Source organism: Solanum tuberosum, unplaced genomic scaffold (genome assembly GCF_000226075.1).
Source record: "Solanum tuberosum cultivar DM 1-3 516 R44 unplaced genomic scaffold, SolTub_3.0 scf00191, whole genome shotgun sequence".
Classification (NCBI taxonomy): domain Eukaryota; kingdom Viridiplantae; phylum Streptophyta; class Magnoliopsida; order Solanales; family Solanaceae; genus Solanum; species Solanum tuberosum.
In genome coordinates, this window is record NW_006239117.1 from 1,035,748 (window position 1) to 1,046,451 (window position 10,704).

A 10,704-nucleotide genomic window follows, 5' to 3' on the forward strand; every position below is an offset into this window, starting at 1 on the left:
TCTTAATAACGAATTTTGTTTTGACATAATGTTATTTAGATACTGATAGTTTAATTTAAACTAATTTTATAATTAAAAGTAGGAAAAAGGGTAGGATATATACCCTTCAACTTGCGATTCAGAGCTGATATAATCCTCTTTATAAAAGTGGCTCACATATACCTCTACTTGTAACATAAATGACCCAAATCACAAATTGAAAATGGTATAAGTAAAATATAAATATTTTAATTGATATACTCAATAAGATTAAAAAAAACTTGACTATTTTCCAAATTTATATATTGCTTGTAACATACTACATAATCCTTGTATTAATTGCATTTTCGGAAAGAACTTTTCAAAATTAGGAACTCACAAAATTTACCTAATATCAATAATATATAAATTATCAATTGAAAAATCGGTTATAAAAAGGTTATTAATAACCATTCATCTAAAAAAGTTTTAAAATAAATAAACTTCATGAAGATGAAAATATTTAAGACCTCTTTATGTGTAATAATTGAGTGGGTTCATTAACATTAGATATAAAAATCATAATCTTTTATGTTGGGTTGCAATTTGCATGCTCCATAGGAACAAGCAAATTCATTTCTCTAATTAATTTCAGTAGAAGCAATAATTGGCAGAATCATTAAACATTCACAATTGGCTATTCTTTCATTTCCAATTTCCAAATTTTAAAATTTGACTTGCTTATGTGGAGCGCTTGAGTGAACAATATAGCAAAAGAATCGAAACAATTAATATGAGCTTATATCTAAATTTTGAGATTGTGTAGAAGAAATTTGTGTTGGATTGCTCATTGAAATCCTTTGTTGAAGACCTTCGAAACTCAAATTTTAAGATTTGACTTGCCGCAAATATGAACTATTTTGAGTAAACAATATGTTAAAAGAATTGAAATATTGAGAGACCTAAAATTTGAGACTGTTTAGAAGAAATTTGAGCTAGTCGGGATTGAAAAAGAAAATTAACTTGTGAGGAAGATGAACTACGTTCAATGTACAATAACAATTTTTATGAATATCTCTCTCTATATATATATGATACATAGTTATACATCATACATACAGTTACTCAATATTCATATAATATATGTACATTATATTATATGTACATATAAACATTTTTGTTGAATTATGTTTGTTTTGCTTGTTACTTAAATTTTACTGTATCAATCATTTAAATCAATCATTAGGTAATGATGAAAAGTTATTTTGCGTAACAATCGATTTGGTATGATCACGTCAGTACCTTAATCTTTTCTTTTCATTTTCTCTTTACTCATTATTTAATAATCTTATTTAATTTCTTGTCGGCCTGCCTTTTTCATAATAGTTTTATCTCGTATCCTACTTTTCTCGTAGTTTTTTCATTCAAATTAATGATGTATGATATTATGTAATAACATAGAACGACATGATCTTTTCAAACCTTAAATTCATTAAAACAATACAATACAATACAACGTAACACAACACAATATGATACATTATAGAACAACAAGTATTAACCATTCAAACAAAGTGTGGCATCACTATCTCATTTATGAATTACGCGTGACACTTTCTAATTATAACAAAATTATTATTAGGGGCATACAAAATCGACTGAAAATCAAATAAAATTGTAAGTTGAGTCAAATCGGAAAAAAAAATTCGACTAATGATTTGATTTGATTTGGTTTGGTATTGGGGAAAAAATCCGATTATAATTGGATTGGTTTGGTTTTAACTAAAAACAATCAACCCGAGATCAAACCAACCCGATATTATATATATATATAATTTTAAAATTTTATTTTACACATAAATGTATTTACTTTGATGTAATTTCTAAATATTACTTATACATTTTCATAATTTTTGTATCTTTTAACATATTTTTTCAAGTTTTTTGAGACTTATAATTTTGAATGGTTCAATAAAGGTTAGAGTACATAGATATTAGTAACTCTAATAAAGCTCAATTCAAAATCAAATCAATACTAATGCTAACAAAATAAATACATTCAACAGTAAGAGTAACAATAATATAATGTTGAATATTTATTTTTTAGTTTTACATTGATTTAGACATTTAAAATATATAGCCTAATTTTAGTTTTTCTTTAATGTTTAATCATGTAATTAATACTTATTAGACTTGTCTTAGCATGATTTAGTACTTTTAAATTATGATCATTTTCATTATGACTTATCAATTTGCCGTATTTATTTTATACGATTTCATTATTAATTTTTTATTGAATATTTTAGTGTCATCACTCATCTCATATTTTGTGTTATTTTTCTTAAGAAACACCTTAGATAGTTGTATTTTGGTTGGACTAAAGAAATATTTGGAGCACAATTTAATTATATGTTTGTATGAATATTTTACCAGAAAAATCCAAAAACCCAAAAAAATCAAGGTTTATTAGTTTGATTTGATTTAAAATTTTTAAAATTCGACACAAATGGTTTGGTTTGGTATTTGAAAAGACTGAACCAAACCGAAAAAATTTGAGGTTGAAAAATCCAAAAAAACCCTGAGTTTTATTAGTTTAATTTATAAATTAAAAAATTTGACACAAATAATTTGATTTGATATTTGAAAAATCTAAACCAACCCGATCATATACACCCCTAATTATTATATATATATATATATAAGTTATTATATATCTGGACCACATAAATGATAATAAGTACAGAAATGATAATAAGATTATTAATACTATAGGACTTACTTTGCAACAGTTCTGCAAGATTCAAGTCATTAGGATATGGAATGTGAAACAAAAACAGTATTAGGTAGTTATATTTTGATTGGTGAAGTTGAAAATATTTTTGATGTATGTCACTGCAAAGTAACATCCTCAAAATTCAGGTAATCAAACCAAAGTAAGTTCCTTATGTCTAATTTCATGCATGGTATTGATCAATCATCACTTGTATTTGAGGTTAATGGAGTTCTAGCAAGACCTACTAATCTATCTTTACCTTAAAAGCGTGAACTCCTATTTTGAATATTAAATTACTATAATATCTTTAATTTAGGTTGTGACTTTTTCGATGAGATGTGACTTTTTCGATAAGTTGTGACTTTTTTCGAAGGGTTGTGATTGTTCTATGAGTTGTGACTTTTCCAAAGAGTCGTGACTTTTTCAATAAGTTGTGACTTTTCTAAAGGGTTGTGACTTCTCGAAAAAGTCATGACTTTACAGATAAGTCACAAAAAACATTTGTTCGTACTACCCTTTGTTGACTATAAATAGAGGGACTTCCTCTCATTTTTCAACCACAATTTTTTAATCTTCTACTCTTCTTCTTGCATTTTAAATGTTTTTGTGTGATTTATTGTTTTTGAGTGAGTTCGAAGTTTAGAGGAATATGAGGTACCACTATTTTGATGAAGTCCTAAGAGGGTATATTTCATAACCTTGAGTACTTGAGGAAAATAAATTTGATGATTTAATAATTATTTTTTGCTTAATATATACATTAGTATGTAATGTTCCAATATATGAAGTTAACATGATGTAGTCTAAATTCATTTGTTTTTGTCAACAATTTCTCTTGATATGTTGCTTATGAATATCTTTTTCAAAATTTAGAGAATTGTCACGATTTATTTTTGATGCTCAAGACAAAAGAATGACTTTATTTATCAATGCTACTTATGTGATTTAAACTCTCATGAAGTTTGCTTCAAAATAGTTATTACTATATAAACATTATCCTTATGTTTTACTTATGTACTACTTCTTAATATTTCAGTATTTTAGACAAAGAAAAGTTTATATGACTTGTAATAACGCCAGTTGATGTTTGTATTAGTTTAATTTTTATTATTTATTTAATTGTTAATTTTATGAGATAAATATTTTCATTAATGCATATTTATATTTAGGTAGGTATTTGTATTTAAATTAAAGCATTATGTATGTCACAAATGTATTATCAAGTTAACAAGATCTTCTAACTTCAAAATATATTATTTTAAAATGTTCTGATTTTTTTTAAAAAAAACTCACAACAAATGTGAAAATATGTGAATATATAAAATGTAGTTGTTCTCTTCACATGTTCATATGACATCTAAACAATTTAACGTGGAATACACATGCAAAGCACAGCTGGTTAGATGACAAGAAAAATACAAAGTGAATATTGTCTATAAGGTAATATTAGTAAGATAAGACTAATTACATAATTGAACCTCATCAAATTGAAATAAATATATACATTATTGCATTTAACTAATAAAATTTTGATTGATCATCTTCATAGGTTTGCGTGAATAAAAGATATATATGACGATCCACGTTGAACATTTACAAAAAAATCTGCAATATTATTTTTTGCTAAGCTTATTATTCAAATCTTTGCTTAAATAAGCAATACTATTTACTATAACATATATTTTTGAGATTGGTAATCACGTGCGTTGCACGTGTCAAAAAAATTAGTTTAGTATAAGAACAAGAAATTAAACTTAAGATATTTAGAAGTAAACTTAAGAAGTAAAGGGTTGTGTTTCTCATGAACAGTTGATGGTTACAATATTGATACATACATACATCATACACCCAAGATGTTATATAGAAAGTTGACCGTTTGCATTTTCCAACTCTGAATATACTAAGAGCCGTCTGGATTGACTTAAAAAAAATAGCTTCTAAGTTAAAAATAAAAAGTCAAACTGAAATGACTTGTAAGTCAAAAAAATAAAAAGTAGGTTTGACTTATTTTAAGTCATTTTAAACTTATTTTAAGTCATTTTTAACCTTGTCAAACACTTCCTAACCTATTTTAAGTCATTTTTGACTTATTTTAAGTTATTTTTTTATAAATGTCAAACACTTTAAGAAGTCAAAAACGGACTCAAAATACGTTTGACCAACTTTTAAGCCAATCCAAACACCATATAATTATGGAAATATGACTATTTCTCCAACTTCAAGATTTTAGCATTTTAACTACATCTATTTAAGAAAAGTAATTAATGAATACCTACTACCTCTATTTAGGAAAAGTAATTAATAAATACCTACTACATCTATTTAAGAAAAATAATTAATAAATACCTTAAAACCCAGATTGTGCAATTAATTTATGTCTCAATTTGGTCAAATTATCTCAATCAACTATGGTTATTTAATTATATGGTCCTATTGGCCATCTATATATATAAGTCAAACACTCTTATTCTATGAAACCTACATTCAAAGGAAAGTGAATGCTCAAGGAAAAATATATTAGCAAGATAGTGCAAATGGTTGAGGAGAAGGAAATGAACCTCTTCAAACAACTTGTTGGGGGGGGGGGGGGGGAAGCATCAATGAATTTGATGCTAGAGAAATTCGAAGTTTGTTAAATCTATTTGATGTTCTGCGCACTAAACTTGACGAAAGGAAGAAACAGTTGAATAAACATGCAAATGAGAAAGTTGCAACTGAAACTGTTGCTAATGACAACAATTGCAATGGGGGTGAAGAGAATGGTGCGCATCCTTAGGATGTTGATTGAGCATTTAATACTTTTATTTTATTTCAATCAATATTTTGTCATGTGTTGTCTTTTAATATTACTTCCTAGTTATAAGCGTGTTGCTCATAGTTTATCTATTTATGTTATTGTTGTCATTTTAATGATGAATGAAGGATTTTCTAATTAAGTCCAACCAACATAGTTATTATGTATCCTTTAGCTTTTCATACAAAAAGCTAGTTATATGTGGTATGTTTCAATTTTGTCACTGACCACCATGCAAAAGGTACGCCGCTATAGTTAGTGCCCGTTTGGATTAACTTATTTTGAGGTGATTTTGACTTTTAAGTAGTTTTTTATTTTTGGAGGTGTTTGGAAGGGTTATAAAGTTCTTTTAAGCACCCACTTTTAGGCCAAAAAAGTTCTAAAATAAGTCAAAAGTCAAAAGTAGGGTACCATCTACTTATGACTTTTAAGTTTTGACTTATAAATTACTTTTTATAAGCCATCCAAACAGCCCCTTAGTATGATTTATATAAAGTAAAGGCATAACAAATCCATTAATCAAGGCGGAACCCATCAATGGTCACCTAAAGTTACCACCATCTTTCACTAAGACACCTCAACTAGGCTTTATTCATTTTAGACACCTCATGTCGGGTCCTACTGTGTCACTTTGACATTACAATCAATAAAAATATTAAGGAGAGTTTGACACACTCGCCGATGACGTGTCTAAGTAAAGAATTAAATGAAGACATGTGGTATCATAAATATTTATTAAAAGATATATTATGAATAAAAATTATTTTTAGAACTATTTAGTTATTATTTTTTAAAAATTACATGTTAATAATTAAAAAATATTAAAATAAATTGCAAACACCTCTTTCTTCTCACCATCTCCATCTATCCTCCTTCTCTGAACACCACAACCATCTTCTTCAAATTTAACATCATCGCTACCACTATCTCTTCCTCCAAATCCAACTAGACATGAACCAATCTTATCATACTACAAGAAAACTCTTCGTACAAAAATAACCCGTTAGAACCTAATGGATATTTCTCCCTTTCTCCGACCAGGCTCCTCCAATGGAGACGATGCGAGGCCAACCTCTGGCTCAGCAAAATCAACCCCTGACCCTCCAGATAAAGAAACTCAAAACCCAATTACAGAGCATGCCAAAACCCTTTATTTGAATGCCTTCAATGGAGCTCAATCCCCTTTCTTCAAATCAAACTATCATAATCATCAAATTTAACATTAACTTGGATCACAAGCTTTAACTCCTAACCTAGCTACCATAATCACTATCACCATCCGTTTCTTTAAATTTACCATTTCTTTTTCTTTCTTCGACCATCTCCAATAGCTTCATAGACCAACAAAAAAGAAGATCCAAAAGCTTTAGGAAACGAAAAGCTAGGATTTCAAAAATTGAATATTGGGGTAAAAGATTATGTGCCACAATTGAAGCTGAAGATTAAAAAACAACAAGCTTGAATCAAGTTTCTATAGCTTCAAATACAAAGTTATACAAAAATTATGAGAATAACTGAAATGCATTTTATATTTCAAAATTATATTGCAAATTATTGAGGCTACATATTTTTGAATAACATGTGTATGATATTTTCTTGGGAAAAGAGTCTGAAAAATACTTCAACTTTGGCCGAAATTGCTGTTACGATACCAAACTTTATGGAGGACCCTTTAAAACCCTGCACTATTTAATAGTGTATTTTAAAGGTATATATGTGCCCACGTGGACTCATTATTATTTAAAATGGAGAAATATTTATGATGTCCACATAGGCACATATATACCTTTAAAATACACTATTAAATAGTACAGGGGTAAAATGTCCTTTCCAAAGTTTGGTATCGTAGCAATAATTTCGGCCAAAGTTGGAGTATTTTTCAGACCCCTTTCCCTATTTTCTTCATCTTACCGTTTATAATCACTGCTTTAATTTTTTTTTTTAAATTCATTTGCTACATTCTGAAATGACAACGGAGAGGAAGGTTGAATATATGGTGGTGGATGGTGAAGGGAGTGTGGGAAGGAGAGAGAAGGAAGAAGAAATAAAAAAAATAACAAAATAAAAATTTAAGCTTTTTACGCACTTAAAATGTGTACAATACACATACTATGCCAAGTTAGCAAAAAGTGTCAAAATGACGCAACGAAACTTGACATGAGGTATCTAAATATGATCAAAGCCCAGTTGAGGTGTCTAAGTGAAAAATGGAGTTAACTTAAGGTGGCCACCGATAGGTTCCGCCATTAATCAATGAAGTGAGTTGATAGTCATGAGCTCTCGAGTTCAAATCCTAGTCGAGGCAAAAATACTATGATTTCCTACTATCTGTTGAACTTGGTAGACAAAATTACTTGATACCTATGATGTTGGCGAGTAACGAGTACTTTATGGAATCATTCGAGATGCGCACAAACTTGGCCTGGATTCCACAATTACACAAAAGGACTAGGTACATGTAAAATTTGGAATTTCAATCTAGTCAACCTATTTGTGCAACAAACAATAATCTCATCCAATCTATAATGAACATCACTAGATAATCAATATCTAGTAAGACTTTAACACAATTTTAGTTAATCACTTTTCAATTAGTGTTTCTCAAATTAGGATGAGGATACTTACCAGATAAATACTCGTAAAAATCTACTTTGAGATCTCATACTTAAGTTGCTTAGACTCGAGTATCGATGTTTGATACGGGTGTGGATCTAGTGGTCAGATCTCACATGATCCAATTTTAAGATTCTTGAGAGCAGATTCAGGTATGGATACGGGTGTAGGGATTCCGCTAAAAATAATTCCAATATCTAAAAGTAAAGTTATATGTCAAAATTATGAGACATTATGTGGAAAAATTACAAGGTATTTCGGGGAGAAAATATTGATCAAGAGGAAAATCATCATAGGTGATATAAGGAAAAGGACTAACAAAGAAATTTTTAGAACAAGGTACTACATTTTCTTCAATATCACCTTAGCTTTTGTTTTCATTACAGAAATAATTGTATCCGCCCTGAATTTCTCCATTGATTTTGGTCAAAGTATCAAAACTCGATCGACCAACTTCGATATGGATCCCATGCCCATGTCGTGTCGACACAAGTGTGGCATTTTCCAAGAAACATAGTATCATATGTCTCATTTGATTCCTCACCACTCACGGCTTCTCTTTTTCTGTCACCTCCAGTGTCGCGATCAGTGTAGTTAAAGGCATGCTAAAGCCTTGAAGCAAGGCTTAAAATATATTGAGCGATTTTTTCTTGCTGAATGTGCACCTCAATTTCGTCATCAAGGTTATGATTTCTAAGGCATACTTTGCCGAGACTCTTTTGAAGAGATGACACTAAACAATTGATATTTCACTTTGTAATATTATTTTTTTCAAAATATTTGTTATATATTTTTCATTCATTCTTATAACAATTGTTTTTTGGACTAAAATTGGTTGACTAAATCTGATACAGATCCCATGCCCACATTGTGTCGATTGAAACCCCTACTTTTGCCAGTATGACAACAAGCACGGACCAGCAGCAAGGAGTCAATTGAATGATCAAGGCATCAGTTGCTTCCACCTGTGGCTTTCTTCAACAGAAATGAGTGTGCATTCCCGCTACTAGAGAACCCATATAGGTTTTGGAGGAGAGGCAACAAGTGTTGTAGGCGGAATAGGAACTGCTAATTGTTCATGGAGCACTCAACCGCTTGGAAAACTAGATAAATTCCAAAAAATGTAGTTAAGTTTGTCACCAATAGTAATTGAATCTACAAATTTGCCAATTATGAGTTGGACGCTTTAACCATTCATCCATGGATGCAAAAGGACTCAACGAGTGATATAGGTTCTGGTTATTCCTTCTTGAGCTTTTATTTCTTCCGTTAGAAGGAGATTCAAGAAAAGATGGACACCAGATTTGATGTTTTAAAGAAGTAGGTGGTTGTTCACCACCGAAGTCTAGTTGATGTTTACAATCCTCTAACCCTGAGAGACTCTACAAACATTGTGTGAAAAGGAGTAACAAACTCATTTTTATTCAGTCATAGATTGGTCCAAAGAACGAGAGTTGGCTTCCAACATTAAGTAGGTTGGGAATTTATGCAAGCAGTTAATGCCTAGTATAAACATTAGGCTTCGGTCAAGTATGTGATTGGGTTGAGATGAGGGTCCCAATCTGAAATACTTAGCCTGGTCTGAGCAAGACTAACAGATTTGACAGTAAGAGCTGACCTATGAGCAAAAGTCTTGGAAGAGTGAGCGCATGGAAGGACATTTCAACATCGAAAGTGAAGAAACCGAGCAACATAGTCTCATACTGTCTCATTAGATTCCTCACCATCGACTAGTTCTCTTTCAGTGTCACCTCCAATGTCATTGCCACTGCATAGACATTGTTTTAAAAGACGCTCTTAAAGCACACTTAAGCCCTGAAGCGAGGCTCAAAATATGTTGAGCACTTCACTTCGATTAATGTGCGCTTCAATGTTGTCATCAATGTTCTAACTTCTAAGGCATACTTTTCCTTCCAATGAGACTCTTTTGAAGATGTGACATTAAACAATTGATATTTCACTTTATAATATATATTTTTTCAAAATATTTGTTTATATATTTGTCATTCATGCTTATAATTGTTGATTTTGGCCAACATTCAACTTGGCCAAAATGGCAACTCAAGTCTTGACATATGAAATGATAATGTAAAGACAACTGAACTACTAACTGTGTATGAAGCCTCTAAAACAAAGAGGGATGTCGGGACAAGACCCCCGATCATCCTAACAATGAAATACTGAAAGCAAATGATAAAAAGAGTCCTTCGGAATGCAAGGAGGCTCACCAACGAGGCGCTGGATGTTGATACTGGTTACCTGCGTCTGCATCATAAGACGATGCAGGCCAATTGGCTTCAGTACATTGAATGTACGAGTATGCGAGTTGAAATGTTAAACACATTTAAGCTTGAAAAGAATCTGGAAGGAACACTTACCTTGGCTTTACTCAACTCCTGAATAACTTAACTCAATATAAAGCAATAAAACACATGCAATATATATAAAGCTTGTAAAATAGTGGAAAACATCTTAGTTCGTTAAGGAAAATGCAATAACAAACTCAACTTTACTCATATATCAAAGTAATATAGTTTATGTGGGAGTTTCTCTAACTGACAACCAC